The sequence below is a fragment of the Ambystoma mexicanum genome, chromosome 6p (genome assembly GCF_040938575.1).
Source record: "Ambystoma mexicanum isolate Mex_15411 chromosome 6p, UKY_AmexF1_1, whole genome shotgun sequence".
NCBI classification, from domain to species: domain Eukaryota; kingdom Metazoa; phylum Chordata; class Amphibia; order Caudata; family Ambystomatidae; genus Ambystoma; species Ambystoma mexicanum.
The window spans coordinates 1,425,155,167-1,425,171,998 of record NC_090935.1 but is presented as its reverse complement, the minus strand read 5'-3'; the positions used below and the strand labels follow the sequence as shown (position 1 = coordinate 1,425,171,998).

General features: G+C 46.9%; 1 long non-coding RNA gene across 3 annotated transcripts in view; it reads left to right on the top strand.

Moving 5' to 3' along the window:
• LOC138511055 (uncharacterized) overlaps positions 1-14,058 on the top strand; it is an 804,004-nt gene extending 789,946 nt beyond the window's left edge. For all 3 annotated transcript variants that reach the window (XR_011280562.1, XR_011280563.1, XR_011280561.1), the window contains one exon: positions 13,748-14,058. This is a non-coding gene — a long non-coding RNA (uncharacterized lncRNA). The remainder of the gene's footprint in view (positions 1-13,747) is intronic.
• The last annotated feature ends 2,774 nt before the right edge of the window (positions 14,059-16,832 follow it).

Here is a 16,832-nt window from a genome sequence, read left to right as displayed (position 1 = left end):
TATGTGCCATGCCTATTTCTATTAGAATGAAACATGTTATCAACATTTTTTGTGAAGGGCAATTGATGAACTAATTGAGTATCCCCTACTAAATCTCGATCTCGAAACCTTGGGTGCTGCATATTGTAACATTGTTTTGCTAGAATTCAGTCACCAGGAAATGAAAGGTACGTTGTAAGATATCAGGAAGTTTGGGGATTGTCAATACTGCCGGGACTGCCACCAGAATCGAAAGACAAGACTGATGCAAATATGTAATGTACAAGTGTTTATTTGGGATTGCGTACTGTTCGGAGCAAAAATAACAAACTGGGTGGATAAAAGGTCAATTAAATGTCTCTCCCACGCTCTTGTGCTGACACCCTTCTGGATTTAGTGTCCATTTCATTAAATGTTGTAGGGCGGGTTTGCTTGGGGCAGGGAGGCGGGGGGCAAATCCTCTGTACTGTCCTTCCCTACGATATCTAGAAGTAGTGGGGAAAACTAGCCATTCTGGGGTATTCCATGGTCATCAGGATGCAAACCGGCTGGGTCTGTGCTTCAGATCTGCTAATTGGGATGGAACAAGGTCCTCAGGGTGGCAGAGTGTGGGTCTTTGGCCAACTAGGTTCCCTCTATATGCCAATTGCCCTAGATCCTCAGCTCTTCCTGCCCTCTTTGTTGCCACGCCACAAGCCCTTGCCTCCTCCCACCATGTGTTCCTCTCCATAAGATTTGTACCCGCCACTAACCCAGTTCCACTCCTTCTGTTGTACACCCACTGATGCTGGCCACCTCCTCCTAGAGTACTTCACTTTCCCCTGTAGTTCCTTCCAAAAACTCTAAGCCTCTAACAAAACTTCTTTCCTCCAGATTCCTGATATTACACTCTCTTTCCGCTGCTCACCAGCCTCCTCCATCAATCTTCACTCCTCCTTTTAAAATTCCTAAATCTCCTCCTACAACTGGCCAACCTCCTTCAGCAACATCCTGACTTCTCCTTGTCTCTTGCCAACTCCCTCTAGCAATTCTCTTGCTTCCTCCTTACAATCTCAAACCTCCTACCAAAGTTCCACAAACTCCTCTGCCCAGCCCCTCTTGCACTATCTACACCCCCTCTGTTAATTCTCCTCTACCACCCTCCTTCTCAGATGGTAATCCCTTTGCCCATCCTTCTCTTACTCCCATCTCCAGTAACTCTCTTGCTACAAAGCCTCCCTCTGCTCCTTTTCTTAACCTCCTTCAAGCCCCTTGATTTTAAACCTACCCTCTCCAATACTTTTTCCCTAACCTCTTTTCTACACGGCAACAGCTCTCTCTCCATCTCTTTGTCCCCTTCTAAGCTGTTACCAGTTCTACACCACACTGTGCTCCTGCAGCCTCATCCTCTCTGCCCCACACAGCTCTGTCCCCAACACACTCCTCCACAGCAACCCAGAAAATGATTGGGTTAGGAGCTGCTTTTATAGTGGACTGGCTCCTCTCCATGGCTGGTCTTCAAGACAACAGGTTGCAGCTGTGACTGTAGAGAGGGCATAACCATGATTTGTTGCAGCAGCGTCCTTCCTGTAGGTCGGCTGGGGTGGGTTTAATAAGACATGCTATAAGAAGTGGCCATCTTTATTATCCAAACCTTCCACCCCCTGCCTCTTCCTCTCTACCTGTGTGCTTTTGGAATGTCCTCAACCCCTGAAGCCATTTTTTGCCTTCTGTTTTCCTCAGGTTGGCCTGTTTTTGATAAGTTCTCCTTTTTTGTTTTTAAGAGGGAAACGGGATGTGCTCTCTACCCTTTTAGGGGTAAGTATAGTTGGATCCCCTGGACTATCTTCCCTAGAGTTTGAGACACCCTTCTACGAGTTGGCACACCCCTACCACACCCCACCAAGCTCTTTTGCCCTTGTAATAGTGAGTGTGCTTTCCGGGTCTGGCCTGGGGTTTTCCTTCAGGAAACCAGGAGGATTATGAGGGATGTCCTTCCCTTCCAACTCTTAGGAAAACCATGGGTAACCCTGGTTGGGGGAAGTATTCCCTGATGTTCTTTTAACCTTCTATAACTTGGCTAGGAGTCGCCCCCAGCCCCACCCCCAATGTTCTCTTTTATGTATCCCTGGTTACCTTAACTGAGCAAGTTTTGGCTTGGGCCCAGTATGAAATTCTGGGAGTAGTAGTGCTTTCTTCCTTTCTTTCCTTTATTGACCTGGATAATAGGCAATGGATTTCTCATATTGTGCAGTGGCTACCATGTGACTGCCCCCTTCTACGAGAAGGGGGTGCTGCGAAGATGGCCTGGATGGTTTTACGATCATCCTGATAAGCACCCCTAAAGCTGTCATGGCCATGGGGCGAGGGCCCAGGCCTCCATCACCCACAAGGGCCACTTGGACCCAGTCCTGGCGCCTTTGGCGCCAGGCTCATGGAAATATGTGCTTGGAACACTCTGTGCCTAAGCCACATGCATCGGGTCCAGGCGTGGCCATAGGACTGCATTGGGAGGCACGTGCTGGAATCTTTGGGCAAGGCAAGGTGGAGCCACAAGGCGTGGTTAAAGGGAGGGGCCGGAGCCAGCCTATATAAGGCCAGCCCAACCTCAGGCCCTCGCTTTGCGTTACTCTGCTTTGCAGCGTGACGCTTACTGCTGTATCCCACCTTGATTCCGGCACTCCAGTTCTGAAGATCACCGTGTTTACCTGATTCCAGCCGCTCCATCACTGAAGGCGCACCTACCTGATTCCAGCCGCTCCATCGCTGTGAGTGCATCCTACCTGCAATCTGCCAGAGTTGGAGCCTTTTCTCTTCCAATACGGACTGCCAGCGACTCGGGAGCATCTCGCTTCTTCTCCGCTTCACTGCAGAACCTCCATCCGGAGCCATCAAACTACCTCCTAGTCTCCGGACTCTGCTACATGTCGTCGGACCGCTCCTACAAGGGGAAAAGAACGCAACAGGTTAGAAATCTCACAATCACGAACTCTGGGCTGCATCTTACCTGAGTCTTGACTTCCATCACACCGATCTGTGTACCTGTTGTTCTTGAAAGCCCAAGAGCCGATCCATGCTCCCAATCTTTATCTTCACACCTATTTGGGAAGAGCAGTGACATAGCAAGAAATCATTACTGCTTATCATTTCCGCAACACTCATCGCTAAAGACATTATTAAAAAACCAAAGACTTACCTTCGAGTGGATTTGTCACAGCCGGTCTGGATCTCCACATCGTGGGCCAGTGAAGTAACTAGGACCTATCTACGCGCCCCTGCTGAAGAAAGCAGGACGGAGAGCCCGACATCACGAAAGAACAGGTGAGCTTGCCTGGGAAGACTTTTGCGCACATTGCTCTGGCACGAAAGAGGCAAGGGGGTTCAGGACACCTCCACACCCTCCTCATTTCCTCTTCTCTCCTCCCAGGTGCAACACCAGTATCCGGAACCCTATCCTTCGAGGCAGCTGGGGGAGATAACCGACACAAGGGAGCCAAGTCGAGGGAGGGCTCCAACCGTGCCCCAACGCCCCCGCATAGTCCAGGTGAGCGTAACAGAACGCGAAGCCTCCCCGAATCTCTGCCTGGGTGCAATGGAAACCTCTGAAACAGACCAACTAGCCCAACTCCTGGGGGAACTGCGGGCTGAAGTTCATGCCTCAACCCAAGAGACTAATTCCTTGAGAAGGGACCTTATAGTTGCCTGTGAGCGGACCGATGATCTGGCACGGCAGATGCTTCAAGCACACACAGGACAAACTCTGTTACCCGAAATGACGCTGATCCAGGTGCCCCAACCATCACCTCCAGTACAGGTGGTTTTGCCGGGGGCTGTTCCTTTGACTCCACCCGAATGCTTCTTTGGTGATCCGAACAAATATGCTGTCTTCATGAACCAGTGTCGTCTCCATTTCTTATGTCGACCAGGAGCTTTCCCTAACGACAGCGGAGGGGTGGCTTTTGTACTTTCTTATCTGGGAGGTTGTGCAGCTGATTGGTCCATCCCATTAGTAAACCAGGATGATCCCATACTTCGGAACCTTGGGGAATTTCAACAGGAATTGGAAAAACTGTTTGCCAGGCGCACCCACGGACAAGCCTTAGACAATGAGTTGCTATCTCTCAGACAAGGGAATCATGACCTACTAACTTACATTGCCACCTTCAACCGCCTCATTGCACAAACGAATTGGCCTGAAGAGAAAAGAACTACACTATTTCATCGAGGACTACGGGGTGAGTTAAAAGATGTGCTTGCTCAAGTGGTCAATCCGCCCGAGACTTGTGCAGAGTATATTAACCTAACCGTACAATTGGACCATTTTCTTCAAGACCGAAGAATTGATCGCACACGGTCAGAAGGGAGGTCAGTTTATTTGCGACCACGGGACAGTCAAACCAAGGCTCATGAAGCTATCGAACCTATGCAAATCGGGGGGGTACGAGCTCCCATTTCCAAAGTTGAGAGGGAAAGGTGGTGACAACAGCAACTCTGTCTATATTGCGGCAAGGCTGGACATTTCTTGCGCGATTGCCCTGTTAAGCCCCCCAAGAAAGTGGTAGGGGTCGTGGACACAGAAACCGAAGTCAAGGAACAAGAGTCGGAAAACTCAGACGCCCGGCAAGTGTAGAGGTCCACTTGTCGAGCGGAATCAAGAAAGCTGAACCGACCTCCCATCTAGTCATCCTGGTACTCCTAACCCACCACCAACAGCCGTCAAGAGTCCATGCCCTGGAAGCCTACATCGATAGTGGTACTGTGGGGAACTATATCGATCAAGATTTGGCCACACGGATAGGCCTTCCACTTCAGCAAAAACCACACTCGGAAAATGTCACTGCTGTGGATGGCTCACACCTGTCTTCGGGGCCAGTAACTCAACACACCGACAAAGTAATGCTGACATGTCTGGATGCTCATCAGGAAAGCATTTTGTTTGACCTTATAGGGGCCCCCAGTTCAAAATGATCCTCGGGATGCCGTGGTTGGAAACCCATAACACACGGATTGACTGGTGTACCAGGAAGGTGACCTTCCCGCAGGAATGTGTGAGACGCTGTTACCCTAGGGAAGGGAGAAAAGTCAGTCTCAAAGGAAAATCCATTCTGGGAATTGTTGGTTCACAACCTTCCGAATATCAAGACTTCCTGGACGTATTACAAAAGGAACAAGCCAATACCCTACCGCCCCACAGATTCTATGATTGTCAAATCGATCTGGTCCCCGGAGCGCAAGTCCCCTGCAGCAGAATTTACGCTCTGAGTAAGAAAATCAACACCTGAGATCGTATCTAGACCAGTATTTAGCTAATGGGTTTATTCGTCCATCCTAGTCTCCAGCCTCTTCCACGCTCTTCTTCGTGCCAATGAAGGAAGGGGACCTCAGGACTTGTATAGATTATAGGGCATTAAACCAAATAACAGTGAAGAATAGGTACCCTCTACTGCTGATTCCCAAACTGCTTGATCAGGTAAAGAATGCACAAATCTATATGAAACTCGATCTACGGGGAGCTTACCATTTGGTAAGAGTGAAAAAAGGCGACGAATGGAAAACCGCATTCAGGACCAAGTACAGGCTTTTTGAGTAACAGGTTATGCCCTTAGGGCTGTTCAACGAACCAGCAGCATTTCAGTTCTTTATGAACTATGTTCTCCACCAATTATTGGAAATCTGTGTTTTAGTTTACATCGACGACATCCTCATTTGCTCAAAAACCAAAGAAGACCATGTGGAACATGTGCGAGCCGTTCTGGGGAAACTCTGTCAACACCGACTATTTGCCAAACTGGAAAAATGCTCCTTCCACATCACGGAAGTTGAGTTCCTGCGCTTCATGCTGACCCCACGATGGGTGCACATGGACACTCGTAAGGTAGAGGCTATTCTTCAGTGTCCATCCCCGACAGCAGTCAAGGGGGTACAAAGTGTACTCGGATTTGCCCATTTCTACCGGCGATTCATTCCAGGTTTTCCCAAAATTGTGCACCCTATTACCTCTTTATTAAAAAAGAACAAGAAGTTTCACTGGTCTCCCGAGGCAGAAAAAGCCTTCCTGGAATTAAAAGCGGCTTTCACCTCAGCACCCATCCTTCAGCATCCTCGACCCGATCTACCCTATATCGTTGAGACTGATGCCTCCAGTGTTACCATGGAGGCAGTATTATCGCAAAAGGATCCTGACACAGGACAGCTGCACCCCGTAGTATTTTGGTCTTGCAAGTTTACAGCGCCGGAAAAGAACTATGCCATAACTGACAAAGAATCACTGGTGATCAAGGGAGCTCTTAAAACTTGGAGACACTATCTTCTAGGAGCCAGGTATACTGTCACCATCATTACAGATCGTCGTAATCTACAATATTTGAAAACTGCCAAAGCCCAATCTTCCCGTCGGCTTCGTTGGGCCCTCTTCTTTGCGGAGTACGATTTTGTGATCAAATATCGGCCTGGAGTGCGTAACGGAAAGGCTGATGCTCTGTCAAGCATGGGAGAAGAGAAGGATGCCTTTATGCCATCAGACCCAGTCCCAATCACTCCTTAAGAATGGATTCAAAATCAAATTGCTGTAACTGCCTGTTTGGAAAAACTAAAGATGGACCTTCAGTCTCAAATGGATCAAACCGCCTAACAAGAATGGTTACACATGGGGGATCAGTACTCCATTAAGGACCACTTACCCTATTTCCAAAGGCGGCTATACATTAAGGACAAAGAAACTCAAAACAAGATTATCGCAAACTACCACCAATCACTTGTGGAAGGACACCCTGGAATTACTAAAACCCGAGCCAAGAGCAGGAAAAGTTACTGGTGGCCAACCTGGAGAAAGGATGTGGCTCAATTTGTCAGTACCTGCGGAGTTTGTGCCCAACAGAAATCCCAAAAGCTACACCCTGCAGGATTATTGCACCCACTCGCCATACCACCGGCTCCGTGGCACACGTTATCCATGGACTTCATTATGGACCTACTTCCCTGCGACGGTTTCAACACAATCTTAGTAGTGGTAGATTTGTTCTCTAAGATGGCACACTTTATTCCCCTTAAAGGACTTCCGACCGCAGGAGCTTTGGCAACTGTATTCCTAGAGCAGATAGTCAAGCTACATGGTTTTCCTTCAGCATTGGTTTCAGACCGAGGAATGGAATTTGTCTCAGCATTTTGGAGGAGCTCTTGTAAGTTAGCGCAGATTGACCTTCGCCTCTCCACTAGTCACCATCCCCAGACCGATGGTCAAATGGAAAGGACTAACCAGACACTGGAACAATACCTGAGATGCATGCTACAACAAACTGAAAAGCCTTGGAAGGACATTATCTGGTTGACTGAGTTGGCGTATAATAACTCCATCCATACCAGTACTGGACAAACTCCCTTCTATATTATGAATGGTCGGCATCCCCGGACATCATCCTTTGACCCGCCTGATGAGCTAGAAATGCCAGCAATTACCTCTTTACACAAAACAATTACTCAAACTCTGAAAGAAGCAACCAAGAATTTAACCAAAGCCAAGGAACAACAGAAGAAATTTGCTGATAGACATAGGAGGGAAGCCCCACAATACAGTATTGGGGATAGAGTATGGTTGGCTGCCAGGAATGTACCTCTAAAAGGGCCTCGAGCCTTCCGGGCCAGATATCTCTGACCCTATCCCATCAAGGCTATTATCAACCCAGCCGCAGTAAAACTGGACCTACCCGCCAATATGCGAATTCATCCTGTGTTTCACGTTTCACTCCTAATGCCGGTAAAACCCGAGACCAGAATCACAGAGCCTTCAGACCCAGACATTATCGAAGGTGAACCTGAGTATGGGGTTAAAGACATTCTGGACTCAAAGATGGTGCGAGGGAAACTGTACTACCTAATTGATTGTGAAGGCTATGGACCTCAAGATCGCACTTGGGAACCTGAGGAATTCGTCCATGCACCACGATTGATCAGGCGATTCCACCGTGACAACCCCGCCAAACCCGGGTCAGGGAAGAAGACACCCGTGAGAGGGGCCTTGCGGGGGAGTGCTGTCATGGCCATGGGGCGAGGGCCCAAGCCTCCATCAACCACAAGGGCCACTTGGACCCAGTGCTGGCGCCTTTGGTGCCAGGCACATGGAAATATGTGCTTGGAACACTCTGTGCCTAAGGCACGTGCATCGGGACCGGGCGTGGCCATAGGACTGCATTGGGAGGCACGTGCTAGAATCCTTGGGCAAGGCTTTGCAGCGTGACGCTTACCGCTGTATCTCACCTTGATTCCAGCTCTCCAGTTCCGAAGATCACCGTGCTTACCTGATTACAGCCGCTCCATCACTGAAGGCGCTTACCTGATTCCAGCCACTCTATCGCTGAAGGCGCTTATCTGATTCCATCCACTCCATCCCTGAAGAAGCTTACCTGATTCCAGCCGCTCCATCGCTGAAGGCACTTACCTGATTCTAGCCGCTCCATCGCTGTAGGCGATTACCTGATTCCAGCTGCTCCATTGCTGAAGGCGCACCTACTTGAATCCAGCCGCTCCATCGCTGTGCGGGCATCCTACCTGCAATCCGTCGGAGTCGGAGCCTCTTCTGTTCCGATTCGGACTGCCAGCGACTCGGGAGCATCTCGCTTCTTCTCTGCTTCACCGCGGAACCTCCCTCCAGAGCCATCAAACTGCCTCCTAGCCTCCGGACTCTGCTCCACGTCGTCGGACCGCTCCTACAAGGGGAAAAGAACACAACAGGTTAGAAATCTCACAATCACGAACTCTGGGCTGCATCTTATCCGAGTCTTGACTTCCATCACACCGATCTGTGTACCTGTTGTTCTTAAAAGCCCAAGAGCCGATCCACGCTCCCAATCCTCATCTTCACACCTATTTGGGAAGATCAGTGACATAGCAAGAAATCATTACTGCTTATCATTTCCTCAACACTCATCGCTAAAGACATTATTAAAAAACCAAAGACTTAACTTCAAGTGGATTGGTCACAGCTGGTCTGAATCGCCACATCGCGGGGCAGTGAAGCAACTAGGCCCTATCAACACGCCCCTGATGGAGAAAGCAGGACGGAGAGCCGACATCACGAAAGAACAGGTGAGCTTGCATGGGAAGACTTTTGCGCACATTGTTCTGACACGAAAGAGGCGAGGGGGTTCAGGACACCTCCACACCCTCCTCATTTCCTCTCCTCTCCTCCCAGGTGCAACACCCGTATCCAGAGCCCTATCCTATTCGAGGCAGCTGGGGGAGATAACCGACACCAGGGAGCGAAGTCGAGGGAGGGCTCCACCCATGCCCCAACACCCCCGCAGAGACCAGGTGAGCGTAACAGAAGCCCAGCAGGGAACCTTGTCAAATATCTCCTCCTCTACATCCATTCCTTCCTCAAAGGCTTGTAAGTGAGGGTCGGGAGGGTTCTTCCTTCACTTCTGACTGCCATGCAGGTATGGATTGGGAGGCTCAGTTTGTGCATCCCCCAAAATAAAGTCCCGGATAGACTCTAGCACAAGGTGCGAGCTCTTAGACCAGCCTCCCATCTTCTGGGCTTCTTCTTTTGGTTCTCAATGTAAGCCTCATTGAACCAGTCAAACTGCGGTAGTGCTGTCCCCAGGATTACCTTCTCCATTGGAACAGGCATTATTGCCATCTCCTTCTCATATTCTTTCCCCTTTGCCGAGAACCAGAGCCATGCCTTGATCTCCATAGACACAAGTTATAGCTGTGAGTCACTGGAGTCATTGACTGGTGGTGGTACTGACATACAAAATCACTTGATGTGGTCCATCTTCCCACACACGTAGCACTTTGGTGGTCCTATCACTGGTATGGGTCCAGGTATTTGAAGGGGTCTGCTACTAGGTCCCATTGGTGCAGTGGTTTTCCCTGGTGTTCCCCTTGGTCATGCCGTGTTGCTCGGAACGCCTTCTCCTCTGACCCTACTGGTTGGTGTTGATAGGGATAGTTATCTCCTAGGCAGATTCTGGGAACTGTTGAACTCCCTTGCTATTCCCAATACACTCTGGCAGCTGTTTGGCTAGCCAATACTAACATGTGCTGATGTGAGTTGGGTGGCAGTTACTACATGTACTGGTCAAGGATAAGGAACTACTCCTTGACGTACTTGAGGGTCTGGGGGGCCAGTCACCAGAAACCAGATCCTGTATGCTGAAGTGTCTCGAGGGGAAGAAGTCTGACCTCTCTTAGCTGCGCCTCTGGTACTCTGCATCCCGCTCCATGTCACTCTAGGATCCCATTTTGTAGGTCCTCCTATGATGTAGCCCTATCAGTGTTGAGAACCTGGTAGGCATTCTATAGTTCTACTGTCAGCAATAGGGCAGTATTAGAAGGGTCAGTTATCCCAGTCCTATTTGACTACCTCCACAATCTGCTCAAAGCTTTGGATGAACACCTCTGAGTCTTCCTCCTGCATAGACATCTACAGGAGAGGCATTACTGGGTCTTTAAGCATGTAATTGTCCCAGTAAGGATAGCTGTCCTTGCATCAACCTATCTAGGATGTTTTGCCAGATCAGGGCATAGGCTCCTTCCCCGCTGGGATACATAGTGTTAGGATCTGGTCTGGTGCTGACTGAATAGTGGTTAGTGCAGTGCATCTCCTCCCCAGATGCCCCGATTAGGCTGGAAGGGCTAAGAGCAAGAATGCCTGACAATGCTGTGGCCACAACGCAGTGGATTGTCTGCCTTTCCAGCCCTTAAGGTGTTGCTGGTAGGGAGTGCATCTTCTGCTTAATCCCCTTCTCCCCCAAAGTCGCTTACCCCTGTTGTACAAATGATTTGGTGCCCGTGGTGGGACAGTCTGCTTCTTCGTTAGGACGCAGGGTCAAGGATGGAACCCATGAGACTGTTGTCTCAATGGCTCGCCAGGGCTGGTCTGATCACTTCCCACCTCTAAACTTGTGTGACCCCTGGTTTCTCACTCAGGGTCACTTCTCTTCAGTAGGTGGAAGAGATTCAGGTAGTTCTGGGCTGTAGGTGGTTTAACCTTACTAAACCTGAAGATCCCACACTGACACCGTCTGTCAGGACAGTCAATGGGAGAAACAGACCAGACTGACCCAAATATAAAGTGCACAAGGGTTTATTTGGGATTGTGCACATGTTGCAGCCAAAATAAGAAAAGGGGTGGATAAAATGTAAATTAAATTTCTTTCCCAAGACCTTGAGGTGACAGCCTCCTGGGGTTAGTGTCTGCTTCAGAAATGTCTTTGTGTGGGTTTGCTTGGGGAGGTCCAGAATCCCCTATATAGTCCTTCTCTATGGTGTCTACAAGTGGTGCAGAAATGTACCTAGTTGTAGGGTAGTTCCCGGGCATCATGGTGCAGACTTGCTGGGTACTTGCTTCATGGATGGAGTGAGGTATCTGGGGTAGCAGAGTGGGGGTGGATGGCTGACAGGCCAATCCATATGGTCCCCTCTACCGTGTGCCCTAGAGCCTCAGATAGTCCGGCCCTCCTCATTGCCACACAACATCTCCTTCCTCAAACTCTTTTCACCTCCCTGATATCACACGCTCTCCAACTTCCCCTGTCAATTCCCCAAACCTCCTTCAACTGGCCAACCTCTTCCAACAACCAACTGACGTTCTCCATTACTCTACCAAACCCCTCCTTAACTTCTCTCGCATCCTCCTTAAATTCTCCAATTTCCTCCACCAGTTCCCCCAACTCCGCCTTACAGTCCACAACCTTCTCTGATAACTTTCCCAGTTCCTCCCTAACTATCCTTAGCTCCTCCATCAATTTTCTTCCACCCGCCTTCTTTCTAGATAGTAACCCTCTTTCAATCGTTCTTTTCCTCCCACCTCCAACAACTCTGACATGAAGCCTTCCTGCACTTCTTCTTTTCTTTCCATAACCTCCTCCAAGCCCCTTAATGTTAACCCTACCCCGTCTAATACTTTTGCCCTAACCTCCTTCCTTCTACTCCACACCAGCTCTCTCCACAGCCTTCTCCCCTCTACAATGTCCCCAATTCTCCACTACGTTCTTCGCCTAGAGTCTCCTCCTCTCTGCTCTAGCCTGTTCCTTCTCCAACACTCTCCAGCAATTCACAAACAAATTGGATTTTGAAATGCTACTATAGTGGCATGGCCTCCCAGGCTGTTCTCAAAGACAAAAGTCTGCAGTTGTGACTGTAGGGGAGAGCTCCACCATGATTATCTGTAGCAACTTCTTTCTTGCAGGTCCTCTGCTGGTGGGCACAATGAGACAGAGTATAACGAGTGGGGCAGCCATCTTGGTTTTCACAAGCCTGCTCCTTCCTGAAGCTCTCACTCCCTATCTGCTTCTGGAAGTTCCTCTTCCTATGGAGCTGCTTTTGGACTTCTGTTTTCCTCAGATTGGTCTGTATATGATCAGTTCCCTGGGAGAGTGATGGTGTGTGTAATATATGTTTCACTCTTTTGTTTTAAAGAGGGACGAGGATGCATTTTCTCCCCTCTTAGAGGTAAGGGTTGTGGGATGTCCAAGGCTATCTTCCCTGGGGTTTGAAAAGCCCTTTTGTGGATTGTTCCACTCTTCCCTGAGCCCTGTCTCTGCAATGTTGAGTGTGGTTTCTCGATCAGGGTTTTGCTTCAGGAAACCAGGAGGATTTTGGAAGATATAGTCGTACCCTGCGGACGACTGTATAATCTTGGGTGGCCTGTGTTGGGTAAGTATTCCCTGGTGTTCTTTCAGCCTTCAGGGACTTCTCCCTTCTCCGAATAGTCTCTCATGTATTCCTGGTGCCTTACCTGGCTCCAGTCCAGGTCATGACCCAGTGGGGAATTCTGGGATTGGTAATGTTCTCTTCGATTCGTTCCAATATTTACCTGGCTAATTGGCAATGTTGTTCTCTCATGCAGTGCTTCGGGTACAATGTGAGCCAAGTGACTGTCCTTGGCTATAAGGTGGGGGTGCTGGGGGGGGGGTGATTTGATGGTTTTATAATCAATCCACTAGCCACCCCCAAAGCGCAGTAGGAAATTTGTCACAGTACTAAAACGTTATATGTCCACTACAGCTGTAAAAAACAGATTAAATGAAAAAGCAGTCACTGTAATTTCCCTGTCAGTTCAGTTCATCGTTATTTCATCTTTTCATCTAAAGAAATATATTAAAGCAGGACAAAGCACAATATACAACAAAATAAAAATATGCTACACAATAAGGTAATCTAAAAATAACTAGTCGTACAAAATCCAAGGTTAAAAACAATTATAAGACCTAAATGCATGAAAAACCTACAATTTGATGTTAGCAACTCCATATTTTTATCAATAATTCAGAAACAGAAAAGTTGATAAAAGCACAAACAGCCCATGTGCCGAAAAGAAAAAGAAAAACAGAGAAAATGCATCAAAACTCACTTACTGATCCTACTCTGAGATACCCTGCAATGGGATAACCAATATAGTCATAGGTACAAGGAAACATAAGCGTGACTGTATCTTTTTCAGTGTGATACAAGTAAAACGTAAAAACAGCCCTTTTTTCTTAAGCATATGAATTAGATAGTAGAATTTCCCCTGACATTGAATTCCATCCACATCCATTATTGCTATAGTCAAATTGTGGTATTGAAACAAAACTGCACATTATTGAAATCAGTCTCTTCATGAGGAAAAACCCACAGTGCATGGTGAATAATTTCTTTCATTTAATCATATGAGAGATATATTCAGCCGTGCATTTCTGCAAATATTGTCTACATGTAATGTGGAATGGGGATAGATTCATGTTGATATGTTAAATTATTTTCTGAAATCTTATTATTTCCTGCTTTATTTTATTGTTCCATTTAGGCTGATGCCTTTAGAAAAACAGCAACAGCAGTAAGAAAGAAGACATGGTGGAAAAACAAGAAATTCATTATTATTTTTGTCACAATTCTCCTTGTTATTTTAATCCTTATAATACTTCTATCTACAAAGGTCATGCAAGTATAGGAACTATTCATTTTAAACATATGCTTTTTCTCTTTGTGAAATTATCTCTTGGACTAAATATGAATAGTTCTCAACCTCCAAGTTGTTTTGTTAAAATTACTATTTTAACTTGATGGTCGTTTCGCTCTGCAATGTTTAGTTTATATTTGAAAGACCATTTAATAAAATTATTTCCCACAGATGGCTTTCTATGTTATTGCTCTGAACTAATCAATATTGATGTACGAGAATTAGGTTCCAGATGAATTCATACATCATGCCCAAAAGGGTATTTTGCCAAATAATGAAGTCTTCTAAAATATGTGTTTTGTGTCCTTATCTGGTATAGATGTCAAACCCAAGTAACTTGGATACAGATCATTGAAGACTGCAAGTCTCAAAATGGGTGCATTTTCATACCGTATTAAGTATGCCTAACGGCAATAATCACTATCAACTATTCAAATCAACGCTCATAATTGGTGAAATGTGACCCTAAACATACAAGATTTGTTTGATATTTTTGAGTCGTGCAGCAGTTTTAAAAATATTTGATTTATATAGTGTAATCATTTTATTTGCACACAAATGAATTAATATGATACAAGCAAATACAATAAGTGCAACATTACAACCCATCATACTGTAGTTTCATCATAAATTGACAAAAAAAGGTTTCTAAACTGAAATCAGAATCAGAAAGCTTGGACAAGATTAACTGCTATTACAATAATTCACACAATCCTCATAAGTAAATGAAAAGAAAGTGACCAAAGGACAGTGATCAGCGTTCAGTTTCTGATAATATCTTAATTCATGCATAAATGATTTTTCTGCAACTTTGTATACTCTGCATAGACCTTCATGTCACATCACAACCAACCAAGTACCCCAAAGCCCAAAAAGAATAAGAGTGTGTGCCCGAGGTGCATGATAAAGCATGATATTGCACTTGCACATTCTGAATGTAACAAGGCCTAGTAGGACCGTTATTGTTATCTCTCTCCCTTGCCCCCCCCCTTTTTTGTCTTATGGTGACTTGAAACACCATTTGTTTTATAGGCGCCTTACAAATATCCAGATAAAAATAAAAATAAATAAAATCCAGTTGACAGCCTTGGGAGGTTGCAGATATATCACTGGGCAACCTTGGGAACACATGGCAAATGTAAGCCTCTTCTAACAATGATCCATGACAATAGTCATAATCATATTTCTGGCCCAGTGCTTTCATCTGGGTCTTCAATTTAGTTTTAACTAAAGATATTTAACATTTGTTAACTCTGTCTGAAGGCCTCTATAAATATAGGCACCAGTGCTGTACATATGTTTGGAAAACTCTCAACAGATTTTGAATTAAGTCATTAAGGATTACTCATCTCATCGAGTATGAAGCAGACCGTTGCAGCAGGAACCATGTACTAAAGATGCATCAGATGGTTTACACCCACTGGATGCACTTCAAGTTCCAACCTCAAGGCTTGAATTTGGCTTGACATGCTGATGCAGGATTAGTTTCCAGGCTTTTGATCCTGTGCAATGCATCAACATCCTCAAAGGAGAAGACTTCAGCACCAAACATTTATTTTTGGAGTGTGTTTAGCTCAAAGCTACATATATAGTATCCTAACCAAGAAGAAGACCCAAAAGTATTGTTATCCTCCAGAGATGTGTTACTCAGGCAAATGATTTCCTATGCACTAGTTTAAAGTTGGTGGACCAGCGTAAATTATCATTAAGAATAGCCATTAAAGTTTATAATCATTCACAATCACAATTTTCTCAGCTGCAGTGTTCCACACAAAGGATAACGGTTTCCTTTTCTGCCAAAAAAAAAACCTTGGATTTCCCATACTTAAATACATTAAATAGCTTAATTTCAAAACTATACAACATAAAACCATTTAAACCCATAATTTAATATAAAAAACCTACAAAACTATACAACATATAATTATCATACTCCTACGTACCGTCCCCTTTCCTCCATACTTATGGGACATTCCTCCGTCCTGTGGGACAGGACCGGAGCACTTTGTAAAAAGCATCAAATTTTTCAAAAATGTGTACTTCCTCTCTTTTTACGCGGGGTACCGCACACAGTCGTATCCCCGCCCTCCTAAGCTCTGCTCAGCGCATCGCCCATCAGTCCTTTTCTCCGCACGATCGGGACTGGACGCACTTGCATCTTTGGGAGATTTTTTCCTTCCAGTGTCCTTCTCTCCTGCTCCGGCTTAGCAGTCACGTAGTAGTCCGTCTATGCCATTCCGGTTAGATTTTCCCAATTTTTCTTCCTGCGAACGCCGCTTCGCTAGGGCGGATCCCCATCCTCTTTGTTTAGAGTGTTTGGGTCCGGATCACCGGTGGGACTTGTGCTTCTACTGCAATTCCTTTTCAGTCCGGGCGCTTCAATGTCGTCTGGAGCGGTGGGAGGAGGTGTTTCAGCGCGCTCCTCCTTCGCATTTTCAGAGCTTCATCAACGAGAAGAAGAGACGCCCGGTAAATTCTTTCGTTTTTAGGGCACCCCGGCCGGGGGACTCCTTCCCGGGGTCTTCCCGGTCCGGGAGGAGCTTCAAAAGCTCTGTTACAGGGGTTTCCCCTGAGGTGCCTTGTAGGCCTAAAAAGTGTACCTGAGTTTTCTCTGAGGGTCTCCATAAGGGGCCTATCGACACCGGATTACAATCCGAGGCCCCTCCTGTGGGGGCTGTTTGTGGGCCCAGTTCTACTGAAACGGTGGGTACCGGAGCTTGCTTCGAGGTCTCCTTGTCTGGAGCTTTCCATACAGACACCGGGGTATGCCCTGAGCCCTCCGTTGAGACTTTCTGTACCAAACTAAGGTTCGAGGCCCCTCCTGAGGGAGCTGTTACCGGACTCAGGTCCGAGGTTCCTCTGTTTGAGGCTAAGGTGACTGACAGTTCTGAGAGGCCTGTAAAGGTCTTGTGGGTGAGGTGTACTCCTCATC